The following is a 17295-nucleotide window of genomic DNA, read 5'->3' on the forward strand; positions in this document are numbered from 1 at the left end:
ATACACAACTAATCTTCTCCTTTCCCCCTTCTGATAACCAGGTGGCGAATCGCATCTCTGCATGTCTGGCAGACATATCAGTATGGATGACGGATCACCACCTCAAGCTGAACCCTGGCAAGACGGAGCTGCTCTTCCTCCCGGGGAAGGACTGCCCGTTCCATGATCTCGCCATCACGGTAGACAACTCCGCTGTGTCCTCCTCCCAGAGTGCGAAGAGCCTAGGCGTGACCCTGGACAACACCCTGTCGTTCTCCGCCAACATCAAGGCGGTGACCCGCTCCTGCAGGTTCATGCTCTACAACATTCGGAGAGTGCGACCCTGCCTTACACAGGAAGCGGCGCAGGTCCTGGTCCAGGCACTTGTCATCTCCCGTCTGGACTACTGCAACTCGCTGTTGGCTGGGCTCCCTGCCTGTGCCATTAAACCCCTACAACTCATCCAGAATGCCGCAGCCCGTCTGGTGTTCAACCTTCCCAAGTTCTCTCACGTCACCCCCCTCCTCCGCACACTCCACTGGCTTCCAATTGAAGCTCGCATCCGCTACAAGACCATGGTGCTTGCCTTTGGAGCAGTGAGGGGAACGGCACCTCTGTACCTTCAGGCTCTGATCAGTCCCTACACCCAAACGAGGACATTGCGTTCATCCACCTCTGGCCTGCTGGCTCCCCTTCCTCTGCGGAAGCACAGCTCCCGCTCAGCCCAGTCAAAACTGTTCGCTGCTCTGGCACCCCAATGGTGGAACAAGCTCCCTCACGACGCCAGGACAGCGGAGTCACTCACCACCTTCCGGAGACATTTGAAACCCCACCTCTTTAAGGAATACCTGGGATAGGCTAAAGTATTCCTTCTAAACCCCCCCCCCAAATTGTAAAGTGGTTATCCCACTGGCTATAGGGTGAACGCACCAATTTGTGAGTCGCTCTGGCTAAGAGCGTCTGCTAAATGACGTTAATGTGCTCTTGAGCAAGGCACTTAACCCTAATTGCTCCTGTAAGTCGCTCTGGTTAAGAGCGTCTGCTAAATGACTTAAATGTAAAATGTAAATGTAATGTAAATGGGGTGGTGAGTTTCAGAGTTGGTCATTAGTCCTCATAGGGGATGGTTTCATTCTATGGAGTAGCAGTGGTCTTCATGACATTGTGCATGTTTTAGATCAAATCCATTGCGGTCAACTGGACAGACTCACTAATCTACAAATCCACTTGCATCTCAAATATTGACTCACTAAGTGGTCCAGATCAGTGATTCTGTGCCTCTCCTTGATCAGACTGATCCCCTCCAACACACTGATGACGGTTTGTTCCTATAGAACTGAGTCAAGCAGGGCCAAACTGGGCTGGCTAACACTACAGAGCTGAGTCAAGCAGGGCCAAACTGGGCTGGCTAACATAACAGAGCTGAGTCAAGCAGGGCCAAACTGGGCTGGCTAACACTACAGAGCTGAGTCAAGCAGGACCAAACTGGGCTGGCTAACACTACAGAGCTGAGTCAAGCCAAGCAGGGCCAAACTGGGCTGGCTAACGCTACAGAGCTGAGTCAAGCAGGGCCAAACTGGGCTGGCTAACACTACAGAGCTGAGTCAACCAGGGCCAAACTGGGCTGGCTAACACTACAGAGCTGAGTCCAAGCAGGGCCAAACTGGGCTGGCTAACGCTACAGAGCTGAGTCAAGCAGGGTCAAACTGGGCTGGCTAACACTACAGAGCTGAGTCAAGCCAAGCAGGGCCAAACTGGGCTGGCTAACACTACAGAGCTGAGTCAAGCCAAGCAGGGCCAAACTGGGCTGGCTAACACTACAGAGCTGAGTCAAGCAGGCCAAACTGGGCTGGCTAACGCTACAGAGCTGAGTCAAGCAGGGCCAAACTGGGCTGGCTAACACTACAGAGATGAGTCAAGCCAAGCAGGGCCAAACTGGGCTGGCTAACGCTACAGAGCTGAGTCAAGCCAAGCAGGGCCAAACTGGGCTGGCTAACACTACAGAGCTGAGTCAAGCAGGGCCAAACTGGGCTGGCTAACACTACAGAGCTGAGTCAAGCAGGGCCAAACTGGGCTGGCTAACACTACAGAGCTGAGTCAAGCAGGGCCAAACTGGGCTGGCTAACACTACAGAGCTGAGTCAAGCCAAGTTCTGGAACCATCCTTGAAAGGACAATGTGTAAAGAAAATATCCTAGCCAGTACAGTCCAGTTGTGGACAGCTCTGTTGTGTGAATCTTGTTTCTCCATACCTCTAAATGCCATCTTTCTAGATGGTGCCATTTTCAAATAAAATAAAATAAAATGTAATTAAATTTGTCACATGCGCCGAATACAACAGACCTTACCGTGAAATGCTTACTTACAAACCCTTAAGCAACAATGCTGTTCAAGAAATAGAGTTAAGAAAATATTTACGAAATAAACTAAATTTAAAAAACGAATCAAATCAAAAAGTAACACAATAAAATGACATAACAATAATGAGGCTATATACAGGGGGTCATTCTTGAGGTGGAGTAGCTCTGCCAGTCAATGTGTGGGGGTACAGGTTAGTTGAGGTCATTTGTAAAGTGACTATGCATAGATAAACAGCAAGTAGCAGCAGTGTTAAATCAAAAAGGAGGGGGGGGGGGGGGGGGGGTGAGTTCAATGTAAATAGTCCGGGTGGCCATTTAATTAATTCTTCCCCCATTCGTTTGGGATTGAGACCTGCAGTCACCTTGATTTAAGACCACTTTTGAGAAGTGTTCCACAGGCAGTAAATCTATTGTAGAATAAATGGAACCTGGATCCATTTCATTCTATTAACATGGCTTGTGTGTGTTATAGCAGTAATGGGGTTAAACTGATATTAAAATGACAACTCCATAGGTGGGTACCAGGTCAGGGGAGTTCATCTCTGCTCCCAGCATCCCTGGGACAGTACTGATCAACATAGCTGACCTGATGCAGAGGTGGACCAGTGATGTTTTCCTCTCAGTGGTGAGACTTGCCCTTCCATTTGATACACTGTTAACTCATAAGATCATACAAGATGTTACAGGCTTATTGCATGTGGAAACAGAGAGAGAGAGAGAGAGAGAGAGAGAGAGAGAGAGAGAGAGAGAGAGAGAGAGAGAGAGAGAGAGAGAGAGAGAGAGAGAGAGAGAGAGAGAGAGAGAGAGAGAGAGAGAGAGAGAGAGAGAGAGAGAGAGAGAGAGAGAGAGAGGCAGAGAGGCAGAGAGAGAGACAGAGAGAGAGAGAGAGAGAGAGAGAGGACATCAGGTAAAGTTCTGGAGATGAGGGAATATGTGTGCAGAAAGAAACCCTCCAGTATGGTTAACCCCAGTTAGGCCCAGAATGGACTATCAATACAAGTGACCATTTAGAATGTGACCCAGTTCAATGGGTCTTAACAGAACTGGGGGATGTCAGCCATGAAGTTGTCTAAACACAACTGGAATATAATTTGTTTGTGATTCATTGTTAATGGATTTTCCATTAGGAACACAGGGGGAAAACCTAACACAACAACACACATAACACACAACCAATAAAAACAAAGGGGGAAGAAACCACTAAAGTCATTACCATATTGTCATTTTCTAATGACAGGGAGAAAACATGTAAAATCTAGAAGACTACTTTAGATCAGGTCAGAAGAAGGCTAGTGCACTACGTAGGGAACAGGGTGTCATTTGGGCCAGAGTCAGTAACTCCCCTGGGTATGAATTGTCTCTCTATCTTATCTGTCTCCTATATGATGTTCTCCTCTCCTCCTCTCTTCTCTCCTCTATTCACTCTATTCTATCATCCACACCACATGCCAGCTTCAACACAATCCATTTACAAGTTAAAGACACACCTTGGAATAAATAGCAAAGGAAAACTACTACTAGATGGATTTTTCATTTCCCATCACCATGAATCATATTTAATAACGGAACAGTAGCAGACCTAAATTCATCTGTTCCTGACTCTGGGTAGTGGATTAAAAAGACCATCCATCTCCAATGATATTAAAGTACAATTCTGAACATTACTGATATACTGAGTGGCAAGTCAAGATATCTGCTGGGTTTTTATTGTTTGGTTAATAGCACCACCAGCTGGACAGGTTTAATGTTGCTTGACTGAGCAGGATGGGAGAATAAAAGATGCCAAACTTAGGGTCGGTTTCCCGGACATCTCCATTGAACATGCTTTTTAGTCTAGGACGAGGCTTCATCTGTGTCCGGGAAACCGGCCCATATAGTTCAATTAGCAAGTAAGTAACACTACCTGTTCCATGATACTGAGGAAAATGACATTGAGACAGAGAACCAATTGAGAAAACATTTCAATGGTTCTGAATGCCAACCAACATACATTAACAGCATACATCATGATTAATGTAAATGTAGCCAATTAAAACATTGCATTTGATAAAAATACGTTAAGTTTTAATTAAACTCTGAAGATTAAATCAGTCAGACAAAAATAATTGTACAGAAAAACAGAGTATTATATCTGGGGACCATCACCACCAGCATAACTAGTATCTATGTGGACCCTACTACAGTTTAACCAGCTCAGCTATAGACTACACCAGCATGACTAGTATCTATGTGGACCCTACTACAGTTTAACCAGCTCAGCTATAGACTACACCAGCATGACTAGTATCTATGTGGACCCTACTACAGTTTAACCAGCTCAGCTATAGATTACACCAGCATGACTAGTATCTATGTGGACCCTACTACAGTTTAACCAGCTCAGCTATAGACTACACCAGCATGACTAGTATCTATGTGGACCCTACTACAGTTTAACCAGCTCAGCTATAGACTACACCAGCATGACTAGTATCTATGTGGACCCTACTACAGTTTAACCAGCTCAGCTATAGACTACACCAGCATGACTAGTATCTATGTGGACCCTACTACAGTTTAACCAGCTCAGCTATAGACTACACCAGCATGACTAGTATCTATATGGACCCTACTACAGTTTAACCAGCTCAGCTATAGACTACACCAGCATGACTAGTATCTATGTGGACCCTACTACAGTTTAACCAGCTCAGCTATAGACTACACCAGCATGACTAGTATCTATGTGGACCCTACTACAGTTTAACCAGCTCAGCTATAGACTACACCAGCATGACTAGTATCTATGTGGACCCTACTACAGTTTAACCAGCTCAGCAGTACCATTATTGAGCCAAAACCCAGGATAGAGGGGCTGAGTGAATGTGGTCTGGACTCTGTGGAGGAGGGTCACTGTGTCAGAGACACTGTAGAAGGACAGAGTACCTGCCTTGTGATCCAGGTCCACTCCTACTCTGGAGGACTGAGGGCCTGATACTTTAGTCCAAACATTATTGTGTCTGAAACAATAACCACCACTATAAAACTCTAAACTCCAGGACTTGTCATTGTGTCCAAATCCATCTGTTCTGCTGATGTCTTTATATGAGACTGCTGTATAAACACCCCCCCCACTCCACTCCACCTCCCAGTAACAGCGTCCAGACAGACCCTCTCTACACAGAACCTGGTAGTAGTTAGTGAATCTGTCTGGATGAACAGGATATGGTTGGACTTGGCCTGTATAGGTCACCTTTCTGTTCCCTTCAGACAGAGAGAGGAGTGTGTATGCTGTGTTTGGGTCCAGTGTGAGCTGACAGGAATCTGGGAGAAGAGCAGAGCAGAGACCAATGAGGGGAGTTAGAACAATAAGTGAATTCAGATACTGTATCTACCCTGTCTTTGATTAGAGCACAGCAGAGATCAAATCAGAGAAATATGAGGAGTCAGATAGATACCCAGTCTTTGATTAGATCTACTATTGCTATATATTTCTAGAGGGATTGTTAGGAGTGTCAGTAAAAAGAGACTGTTAGTTACTTCAGAATAAAGAGACTCACATTGTAAGAACTGTTCTCTGGTCTTGGGCTCTGGAGGCAGTACAACATCCACTATATTCACTACAGACACATTCACAGAGAGAGGGAATGTTATCATCATACCATATTCCACATGTATATGACTAGTAGGGAACTTTCAATGGTCTAAAGTTGATGTTCTTATTATTTTCAACACACCTGTAGTGGAGATCTTGGTCCATTCTCCTTTAAGGACGTCTTCTAGTTTCTCTCTCAGTTCAGACACAGTCTTACTCACATCTCCAAAGTACTGAAGAGGACGGACAACGATGCTGGGTAAGTCTGAAGATACACTGGTACCGGAGAGAGACTGATAACTCTGGAGAGAGAGAGACATTTACATTTTTACATTTTAGTCATTTAGCAGACGCTCTTATCCAGAGCGACTTACAGTTAGTGAATACATATCTTTTTATACTGCCCCCCCGTGGGAAACGAACCCACAACCCTGGCGTTGCAAACGCCATGCTCTATCAACTGAGCTACATCCCTGCCGGCCATTCCCTCCCCTACCCTGGACGACGCTGGGCCAATTGTGCGCCGCCCATGAGTCTCCCGGTCGCGGCCGGCTGCGACAAAGCCTGGATTCGAACCAGGATCTCTAGTGGCACAGTTAGCACTGCGATGCAGTGCCTTAGACCACTGCGCCACTCAGGAGACACAAGAGACAGAGACAGAGACAGAGACAGAGACAGAGCAGAGCAGAACCAACTGATTGAGAGTTTTAATTTCATATCACATGTATCAAGGCAGTTGAGTTACCTGGAGGAAATGGATGTGATCCTCTGTGTGTGAGAGCTGCTCCAGCTCAGTGCTTCTCTTCCTCAGCTCAGCTATCTCCTGCTCCAGTTGCTCCAGGAGTCCTTCAGCTTGACTCACTTGAGCCTTCTCTTGGGCTCTGATCAGCTCCTTCACCTCAGAGCGCCTTCTCTCAATGGAGCGGATCAGCTCAGTAAAGATCTTATCACTGTCCACCACTGCTGCCTGTGCAGAGTGCTGTTAAGAGAGAGAGAGAGAGAGAGAGACTGACTTGTCTTACTTTAATGAGCCATCCTCATTACACTAACACCCCCCCTCCTAAAAACACATTGCGTGCAGGTCCACAAGCAGAACGCCTGGAAGCTGCGGAGGTGCACTAATTTGCGTGCACTAATTTAAAATAACTAACTTGCGCTGCAGGTCCACAAGCAGACCACCGGGGGCGTTGAGAATGGCCAATTTAAGCCATAGAGAGGATGCCACCAAGTTGTTGATGATCAGCACCGCCCCTCTGTATGCCACTTGGGAGATGAGCCACCTCCACTTCGTCAGCCTCGACACCACCGCTTGTGACACTCCTTCCCAGTTCTTCCTATCCCAACCCTCCGAGCCCAGATACACCCCAAGCATCTTGAGCCACTCACAGCCCCACTGCAACCCCCCTGGAAGCTGCGGAGGTGCCCTGTCCCTCCATGCCCCACATAACAGAGCCTCACTCTTGCCCCAGTTTACCTAAGCAGAAGACGCCCCCTCGTACACCCTCAAACTATTCTCCAGGGCCTGTAGGTTCTGCTCATCCCTAACCAACACAGACGTCATCAGCGTATGCTGACACTGCTATGCCTGTCCCCAACCCTATGCCTGGCTCCCACACTCCCTGTAGCCTCCTGCGTAGCAGGCCCAGAAAGGGCTCAATAACAAGAGTGTATAGCTGCCCTGACAGAGGGCATCCCTGGTGAATGCCCCTCCCTACCCAGACTGGCCTACTGAGCCCTCCCCACACCTTGACCATACATGAAGCCCCAGCATACGACCGCGACATTACGTGGTCCTCTGTAGCTCAGCTGGTAGAGCACGGCACTTGTAACGCCAGGGTAGTGGGTTCGATCCCCGGGACCACCCATACACAAAAATGTATGCACGCATGACTAAGTCGCTTTGGATAAAAGCGTCTGCTAAATGGCATATTATTTATATTTATTTATTTAACATTTGAACACAGGCCACAAAATTCTCCCCACAACCAAAACAACACATTGAACAGATATTCATGGTCCACCCTATCAAAGGCTTTCTCCTGATTATGAACAGATTGTCTGTGTTTGAGCGTCCTGGTACACAGTACGTTTGGTCCTTGTGTACAATAGAGTCCAGGTGGGACTTGAGTCTGTTAACGAGGACCTTGGTAAAGACCTTATAGTCCAAACAGAGCAATGCCACAGGCCTCCAGTTCTTTATGTCGCTCAAATCCCTATTTTGGGCAGGAGAGTCAAAGCCTCCCGTCTACAGCTTAGCGACAGCTCCCCCACCCCGACGCACTCACACAACACACGTTCTGTCCAATAATTCCCCAGAACTTTTTATAAAAATCCACAGGCAGACCGTCTGAGAGACAGCAGCTGAGATTTTGTGAAAGGCCAGGGAAAGGTCTATTTGATTTCTCTGTGACAGAGAGAGTTTGGAAAGGTCTGTGAGCAGAACCTGAGAACACAAAGGATAATAATAATAATGATAATATGCCATTTAGCAGACGCTTTTATCCAAAGCGACTTATAGTCATGTGCATACATTTTTACATATGGTCCCGGGGATCGAACCCACTACCCTGGCGTTACAAGCCGTGCTCTACCAGCTGAGCTACAGAGAACCACAGAGTTCTGCCCTCTATAAATCAGAGTACAACTCCACAGCCTCATCTCCTCACAACAGAAGTTACCCACCCATCAGGCTCCCTCATCTCCCCCACAACAGAAGTTACCCACCCATCAGGCTCCATCATCTCCCCCACAACAGAAGTTACCCACCCATCAGGCTCCCTCATCTCCCCACAACAGAAGTTACCCACCCATCAGGCTCCCTCATCTCCCCACAACAGAAGTTACCCACCCATCAGGCTCCCTCATCTCCCCACAACAGAAGTTACCCACCCATCAGACAAACGTAAAACAAGGGATTTTCTTGGTTTCCCCACTCTGTTTTTCCAACCCCTCTGGTGAAACAGAGAACTGAGCCCTGTACTATAATATAATATAATATAATGTGCCATTTTGCAGACGCTTTTATCCAAAGCGACTTACAGTCGATAATATATATATTTTTTGTGTATGGGTGGTCCCGGGGATCGAACCCACTACCCTGGCGTTACAAACGCTGTGCTCTACCAGCTGAGCTACAGAGGACCAGGTGCAGACACATTTATGAAAGGTCATTATTTGGGCTCTAAACACTAACAACCTACCCTTACACACCTCTTTTGCTACCCCTGCACTAAGATTTCTGCCATGGCATTTAAATGTTTTTGGTTTACATATTCCCCCAGTCTTTGCCGCCGTTCATGTTAAGGAAGTCTAACCGTGAAATCTCCATAAGAGGTGGGAGGGAAGTCACCACAATCAGAAACCAGTAGAGAAGCCCATAAAGCCGCCATGCCAGAAAAAACATCAATTTAAGCAGATTCTGAAGACATGCCCTTAAGAACCCATGACCCATTTTCTCAGCCTATACCGCTTCCTGGGTGAGAGGACACTAAACCCGTCTGAAAACGAGACGCCTTGTCCTCCGCTCCCGCAGACTCACCTCCTCCCTCTTCCTCCTCCTCCATTGGCACGGTACCGTCCTCCTCCTCCCCAGTCTCTGCCCCCCTGCACTTCCCCCCTGATCAGAGCCTCTTCCCCAATGACAGGCAATATTTCCTGGGATGAGCCCACCAAGCCTTCGCCCACCGGAGTCTCTGTTACTACAGAAACCTGCCTCAGCTCATGTAGCCCAGCTGCAACCCTCCCCACCACCGCTTTCTCCACGGCCTGCGCACCACCACTTGGCCATGCACTACTACCGTGTAGCTCAGTTGGTAGAGCATGGGGCTTGCAACGCCAGGGTTGTGGGTTCGTTTCCCATGGGGGGACAGTATGAAAATGTATGCACTCACTAACTGTAAGTCGCTCTGGATAAGAGCATCTGCTAAATGACTAAAATGTAAAAAATTTATTATCCTCCCTCCTGGTACCCCTGCCATTTATTTTGCAATTCTGAGTAATCACTACTTTAGTAAGGATTTTTCAAGGAAAAACACTTTATTCAGTACTACTGCAGTTGCTTAATAATTCCAATAGATGGCAGCATAAGACCATGAATGACATTTCAGAAGATTAGTTTAGTTCTCTCCCTGGATACACCACCACTCCACCTCACAGGAAAACTCCTGCCTGAGCTTTTTACTGTCCCTTTCCACACTGCTAAAGCAAGAGGAAGGACTGAAAACACATTACTGTGAAGTAATATAATGATGATTCATGTTTATTATTACCTGTTTTTATGGTCATGTTTTGAAATTATACTTCATTACTATAATGATTATCAATAAGCCTAAACATTAATTCAGTCACCTCTGGTCGACAAAAACGTATTTTCCTAGTACATTAATTGTAAAATTCATCAACCAGCATCGAGCACTCTGCCTTCTCACGCAAGCGAGGGGCATGTTGAGGTAAATATACTAACCGCAACGGTTGCATTATGTAATTTATTGGTGGGCTGGAAGATGCAGTGTTTTTTCTTTTCTATTCAGAGGCTATTTACTCCCAATATGAGATAATTTTATATAGAAGGTTTTTATAATGCATGTTTACTAGGGTTGAGGTTAGCGCATCTGAGTAGGGATTATTTGGGTTCAATACCTGTCCTACCTATCAATCATATTGCTGCTTGTAGCCTATAACTGATGATCCCCACACTAGAAACACCGAAAACTATCTGTGCTAGCAAACCCTGTGTTCCACCCCTCCCCTGTGTAACCTTGAAGTTTGTTAAGAAACAAACACTTGTCTATGAAAAGAGACATGTTTAACGGATTCCGCTTGGCACCCAGCCGAGAGCACACGAAAACCACTTGCAAATTTACCAAAACTAACCAACTACTTGCGGTCTGTTCGTAAGCAATAAACAGAGGCAGATTTGCCACCACAACTCTTGTCGAAAGAGGCGACATCTGCACCAACACACCCCTTACAAAAATCCCACTCGCAACAAGACAAACCTTTTTCATTAACACGACCACCGCCTTGTTCATTCTGGATGCAGAGTGCAGATGTTCCGCTCCAACCTGTTCGCCGACCATGAGCAAAACTTCCTCCACACCTTTCTCCGGAATGCACCCGAAGCGACAGCGTTTCTTCTCCACTCGGTTGAGGCCATCACGCCGCCCTAACAAACTACCCCTACTCCCCCCTCAACTCTAAACGATAAACAGTGGAAACTAATAAACAAAAACCCCACCATGAGAAAATGAATTCATTAAATATGCAAGAACCAAAAGAAAAAAGAATAGTAGCCCTCCTCACGAACCACAAATCTCTAACACAACCAACTTCTTCTTCTATGATATAATGGCGGTCCACAAACCAACGTTAAAGGTGCATGCCGCCACCTACTGTGCTGGAGTGTGTGGTCAATCACGGTTTCCAACATTTCTAAATCCTCCTACTTAACTCAGTACTTCTGAGAAAATAAAGAAGAGCCCTACTAACTTCTAATAGACCCTCCCCCATCCCCAAAATCCCTTCCAACCCCCCCCCAACCCCATCCAACCTCAATGACCCTACACTTCAATCTTTCCCTCTCTTCAACATACTTACAACAATATAACAACACATGCTCCACCGTTTCATCGACCATACCCTCCAGACACAAACCATTCCCATGCTTGCCAACCAGATGTAATGACGAGTTCAATGTACAATGTCCTAAGCGCAATCGAGTAAACACCACATCTTCCTTCCTAATCTGACTTTTGAATCTTGGTCCATCGACCTTTCTGTAAAACTGTAAACTATTCATATAAATGCCGGCCCTTGTGCTCAGAGTACCATCTCTTCTGCCACACATCTATCAAAATGGCTCTGATCTTACATTTGGCCTCACCTCTACCCAGTGGAACATTAATATCAATTATATCTCGTTTCAAAGCTCTTTTAGCTAACTGGTCTACAATTTCATTCCCTTCCACACCCGAATGTGCTGGGACCCAGCAGAATCTCACTACTACACCCATTCTCTCAATTCTCCATAATAACATTAATACCTCCAATAGCAGGTCACTCCTATTAGATTTACCAGATGATAAACTATTAAATACAGACAGAGAATCTGACCATACTATAATTCTAACAGGTTGTACGTCCTCCAACCACTGGAGGGCAACTATTATCGGCAACAGTTCAACTGAGTATACTGACAGTTCATCTGTTAGTCTTCTACATATCTGCACATCAAATTCAGGAACGTAAACGCCTGCTCCTGTGAGCCCACTATCTGGGTCCTTGGATCAGTCTGTGAAAAGCATTAAAAATGCATAAAAACCTCTACCAATGTAATTGTCAACCAGTTTCACTATATCACTGACTTCTGACCAATCTTTCCTTTTCTCTACCAAGGTTAGATCAACAACAGGGTCTGAGAGTAACCATGGAGGAACATCCCCTATCACCACAGAAGGGCCAACCTCCAACTCCCTCAAACCACTCTCATCAGCAAGCTTTCCAACTGTCCAACCAAAACCACTGCCTTGTCTACTAGTATATTCCCAACAGTCATCTAGAACAGTAGCAGTGGGATGCTCAACCTCACTGCCTTTCAACCCAATAAGATAATGACCATTTTTACGCTGTATATCCAAAGGCATCTCACCTGCCTCCACCAGTAAGGCACATACATATGTTGATTTAAATGCACCAATACATATCCTTAAAGCTATATACTGGATTCTGTCCAGCTTCTGAAGCCAAGTTTTGCCTTGTTCGATAAACTATACACCCGTAATCAATTGTCGTCCTGATCAGAGCTCTATAAATATCCTTCAACGATTGGTTATGAATGGGGTGCTGACAGACAGAGACCCATACAACCAACTACTGCAAAAGTGATGGAATGAGAGAGGCAGAGACACTGTACATTGCCATAATGTAACGTTTCTTCTTCTTTGGATTTTAACAGCGGTTGGCATCAAATATGTTGCATTACCGCCCCCAACTGGAATATAATATAACTCTATTTTACTTTGTGATACAAAATGGGAAAAGGGGAAAGGAACATTTAATTAAAAACCTTCCAACTAACCCTACACTCATTAAATACCCACTACCCCATTCCACTACTTTGACCCTATCTGCTCCTGCACCATGCCAACGGCCTGGGAGGACGGGACACCACCACTCAACACACCCTGTAACTCTTCTGAAGTCAAATCTTGTATGCCCAAATAGTTCTCTGCAGCTGCCACCACAATATCTATTTTCTGTGATTTAATTTCCATTTCTGCGGTACAGTTGATAACCATTGCTATGAACTCTAAGAAACTAACTTTACTGAAGCATATATCACTCGTTGGCCTATCCCTCTGTGCTGGCACAGATCTACTACTCACAGGGATCCTCTCAGGATCTCTCACCCTTGACCCATCCTCCTCTACTTCCTTCACTGCCTCAGCATACGACACCTTCTGCACTACTCTGACTCTAGCCACCTCAACCTGCCTCTCTCGCACCGGACACTTCCAATCCCCAGCAACATGGGCATCCCAACAGTTGACACACACTTTATTCACCAGAACAATCCTTTATCCCATTCTCTTCCGCACACATAAAACATCTTGGAATTTCCCTCCCACAAACTGCTGCGAAATGACCATAAACGTTGCACCTGAATTTATGGATTTGGCACAAAAGCTTGAATCAAGATAACTGATATATCATAACATGACTTTCTCTGGTAAAGACTCATAACTCAAAAGGACTGACTCCTCTGTTTCACCACGCTCACCACCGGGTCTGCGTCACACCAAACGGCGGGAATCACAAACACCAGGAATCTTCATCTTCAATTTCTCCACCTCCACACTTAACGCTACCCCAGAAATCACTCCTTTCAATGGTGCCCTGTTCCTAAGAGCAAAGCAAGAAACAGATCTTGACCCAAGTTGCGTGACACGGAGCGCCCACTCCCTCTGGTCAGAAGAAACACAAACAAATATCACAAGTCCACTACAGGTTACCTTCACTGATTCAACTGCACCCAACTCCTTTCCCACCCACCCTGAAACTACAAATGGATCTGCCAAAAGGTATGGATCCACTTTCTCCTACAATGTAACTCCTACTGCACCAGATTCTTCTTTATCATGTCCATTGATGCCAGGCTCTGGTTCTGAGCTCTTCACCAAACCTTCTACCTCACTTAACTCTCCCTCATTCATTTCCATTTCACCTCCAGAACTCGGTCTGGCGCACGGCTCACTCGGTTTTCACTTGAATTCTAACATTTGAAAGTCTCTATTCCATTGAAACTTTTGTGAGTGTAATGTTTACTGTTAATTTCTGGTGGTTTATTTCACTTTTGTTTAGTATCTATTTCACTTGCTGTGGCAATGTAAACATATGTTTCCCATGCCAATAAAGCCCTTTGAATTCAATTGAATTGAGAGAGAGAGAGAGAGAGAGAGAGAGAGAGAGAGAGAGAGCTCCATGTTAATGTATAGGGGACATGAGTCGGTCATGGTTACTCATGGTTATGTGATGAGGTAACCCCTCTTGCGACTTCAAAATCAGTGTCAGCCTAATGGGGAATGTCCTCTTGGTGAAACGGTCAATATGTTGTTTTCTCCCTCAGTAGACCCGGGTTCATATCCCGCCGGTTACATTAAGCAGTCTATTCTCTGAAAGGGGTCCAGACAGCCTGTTCCCAACAGTGGAGCCAGTGGGATTGGAGACGGGCCCCCCTCTCTCTCTGACTGGAGGAGAGATGTGAAATGGTGTGTCTCCTCTGGTCAACAATACTCACCTTGAGAGACTCCACAGCCTGTTGGAGCTCCTTCAGCTCCTTCTCTCTCTCCTGGAATCTCTCCTGGACCTTCTGCTGACTCATCCCCAGCTGCCTCTGTGGAGAATCACTCTTCAATGAGCTATCAAGCTTTATTTGTCCAGTAGATCAATAGTATAGTAATGGGACATAGGGCACATTGAAGATAGGGATTAAAATGTTGAGGAAGTGTCTGTGTGAAATTATATTATTAAGTTGTTATGTGAATGATTATAGTTTTAACAGTGCACAAAACAGGGGAGCTGATTGGGTGTTTGATAACGAATGATGATGGTGTTTGATAAGGAATGATAATGTTGTTTGACTTTAGAAAATGGTGATACATTTGGAGAATCTGGGTTAACATATCTATATAATCAAGGTTTGTGTTCATATTTGTTCTGCCGTGGATCGATATCATTTGAATGATCTCATATTCAAACAGCCTTAGATCCTACTGTATCTTTAATTCTTTGTTTATCAGACAGTCACCAACAAGTAGTTCTTGTCTTACCTGTTTCTCAGTCCTCTCTGCTGCAGCTGACACTGTATCATGGCCTTTATGTTTATCAATTGTACACAGATAACAGATACACTGCTGATCGGTACGACAGTAAACCTCCAGCAGTTTGTCATGATGAGAGCAGATCTTCTCCTGTAGTTGTGCGGTGGCTTTGACCAGCTTGTGCTTCTTCAAAGCAGGAGATTCATAGTGAGATTGGAGGTGAGTCTCACAGTAAGAGGCCAGACACACCAGACAGGACATGAGGGCTTTCTGCTTTCTGGTCCCAGTGCAGACATCACACGCCACATCTCCAGGTCCAGCATAGCAGAGAGCAGGGAGGGGGAGCAGCCTGGAGTCCTGTCTTCTTCAGTTTCTCCACCACCTCAGCCAACATGTTATTTTTTCTCAGAGTAGGCCTTGGAGTGAAGGTCTGTCTACACTGAGGACAGCTATAGACACCTTTCAGAACATCCTGATCCCAGCAGCCTCAATACAGCTTCTACAGTAACTGTGTCCACAGGGAATAGCCACCGGCTCCTTCAGTAGATCCAGACAGACAGAACAACAGAACTGGTCCTGGTCGAGCAAAACTCCCTGCTGAGCCATTTGGACGGTTGTTCACTCTCACACAGACAGACAACACAGAGAATCAGATAAGTTTCGTTTCCACAGAAGAGAGTTTGTGGAGGGGAGGGACTTCCTGGTTCTGCCAGAGGGGTGGGGTTAGAGGGAGAGAGAGAGAGAGAGAGAGAGGAGAGAGAGAGAGAGAGAGAGAGAGAGAAGAGAGAGAGAGAGAGAGAGAGAGAGAGAGAGAGAGAGAGAGAGAGAGAGAGAGAGAGAGAGAGAGAAGAGAGAGAGAGAGAGAGAGAGAGAGAGAGAGAGAGAGGAGAGAGAGAGAGAGAGAGAGAGAGAGAGAGGAGAGAGAGGAGAGAGAAGAGAGAGAGAGAGAGAGAGAGAGAGAGAGAGAGAGAGAGAGAGAGAGAGGAGAGGAGAGAGAGAGAGAGAGAGACGGAGAGAGGGAGGACAGAAAAACTGTACACAATGTTAATAGAGACAAAGATTCTGTGTTCCTAGGTCAGGGCCTTAATGTGGAATAAATTAAATAGAGTGGTTAGAATATATAAAAGGTAACAGTTTCTATGAAGTACATTTGTATAATGCTTTTAATTAATTTTGTGATGCCTTAAACTTGTGCTATGACACTAACTATAAGAAATGAATACCGTATGTATTGACTGATCATTGAGAATGATGTAACACTTTACATTACAGTGTATTTATTGGTGTGTAATTATTCCTGTTAGTCCAGTTATGTAAAAGTACTGTGATGCCTCATTCTTCCACTGTACTAGCAGCAGTAACCCTAGCCAGTAATAAGGCTACTGGAATGGAAAGTGTTACAGGAAATATAAAGGAAGGATTTATACATGTCATCTATGATATACTCTATGTAATGATATGTCTATGTCTTCTATATGGTGTTCTATACTGTATGTAATGATATGTCTATGTCTTCTAGATGGTGTTCTATACTGTATGTAATGATATGTCTATGTCTTCTAGATGGTGTTCTATACTCTATGTAATGATATGTCTATGTCTTCTATATGGTGTTCTATACTGTATGTAATGATATGTCTATGTCTTCTATATGGTGTTCTATACTGTATGTAATGATATGTCTATGTCTTCTATATGGTGTTCTATACTCTATGTAATGATATGTCTATGTCTTCTATATGGTGTTCTATACTGTATGTAATGATATGTCTATGTCTTCTATATGGTGTTCTATACTGTATGTAATGATATGTCTATGTCTTCTATATGGTGTTCTATACTCTATGTAATGATATGTCTATGTCTTCTATATGGTGTTCTATACTCTATGTAATGATATGTCTATGTCTTCTATATGGTGTTCTATACTGTATGTAATGATATGTCTATGTCTTCTAGATGGTGTTCTATACTGTATGTAATGATATGTCTATGTATTCTATACTCTATGTAATGATATGTCTATGTCTTCTATATGGTGTTCTATACTGTATGTAATGATATGT

General features: G+C 45.0%; 1 pseudogene across 1 annotated transcript in view; it reads right to left on the bottom strand.

The window, feature by feature from the left end:
• Window positions 1-15638, bottom strand: part of LOC311115941 (tripartite motif-containing protein 16-like) — a 34142-nt pseudogene extending 18504 nt beyond the window's left edge. The window contains exons 1-3 of the transcript in view: window positions 15239-15638; window positions 14707-14802; window positions 6664-6891 (exon numbers count right to left, since the gene is read on the bottom strand). The product of the transcript in view is annotated as a tripartite motif-containing protein 16-like (transcript). The remainder of the gene's footprint in view (window positions 1-6663; window positions 6892-14706; window positions 14803-15238) is intronic.
• Between the last annotated feature and the right edge of the window lie 1657 nt (window positions 15639-17295).

This window comes from Coregonus lavaretus, assembly GCF_964263955.1.
Source record: "Coregonus lavaretus genome assembly, contig: HAP1_SCAFFOLD_3187, whole genome shotgun sequence".
NCBI lineage: Eukaryota > Metazoa > Chordata > Actinopteri > Salmoniformes > Salmonidae > Coregonus > Coregonus lavaretus.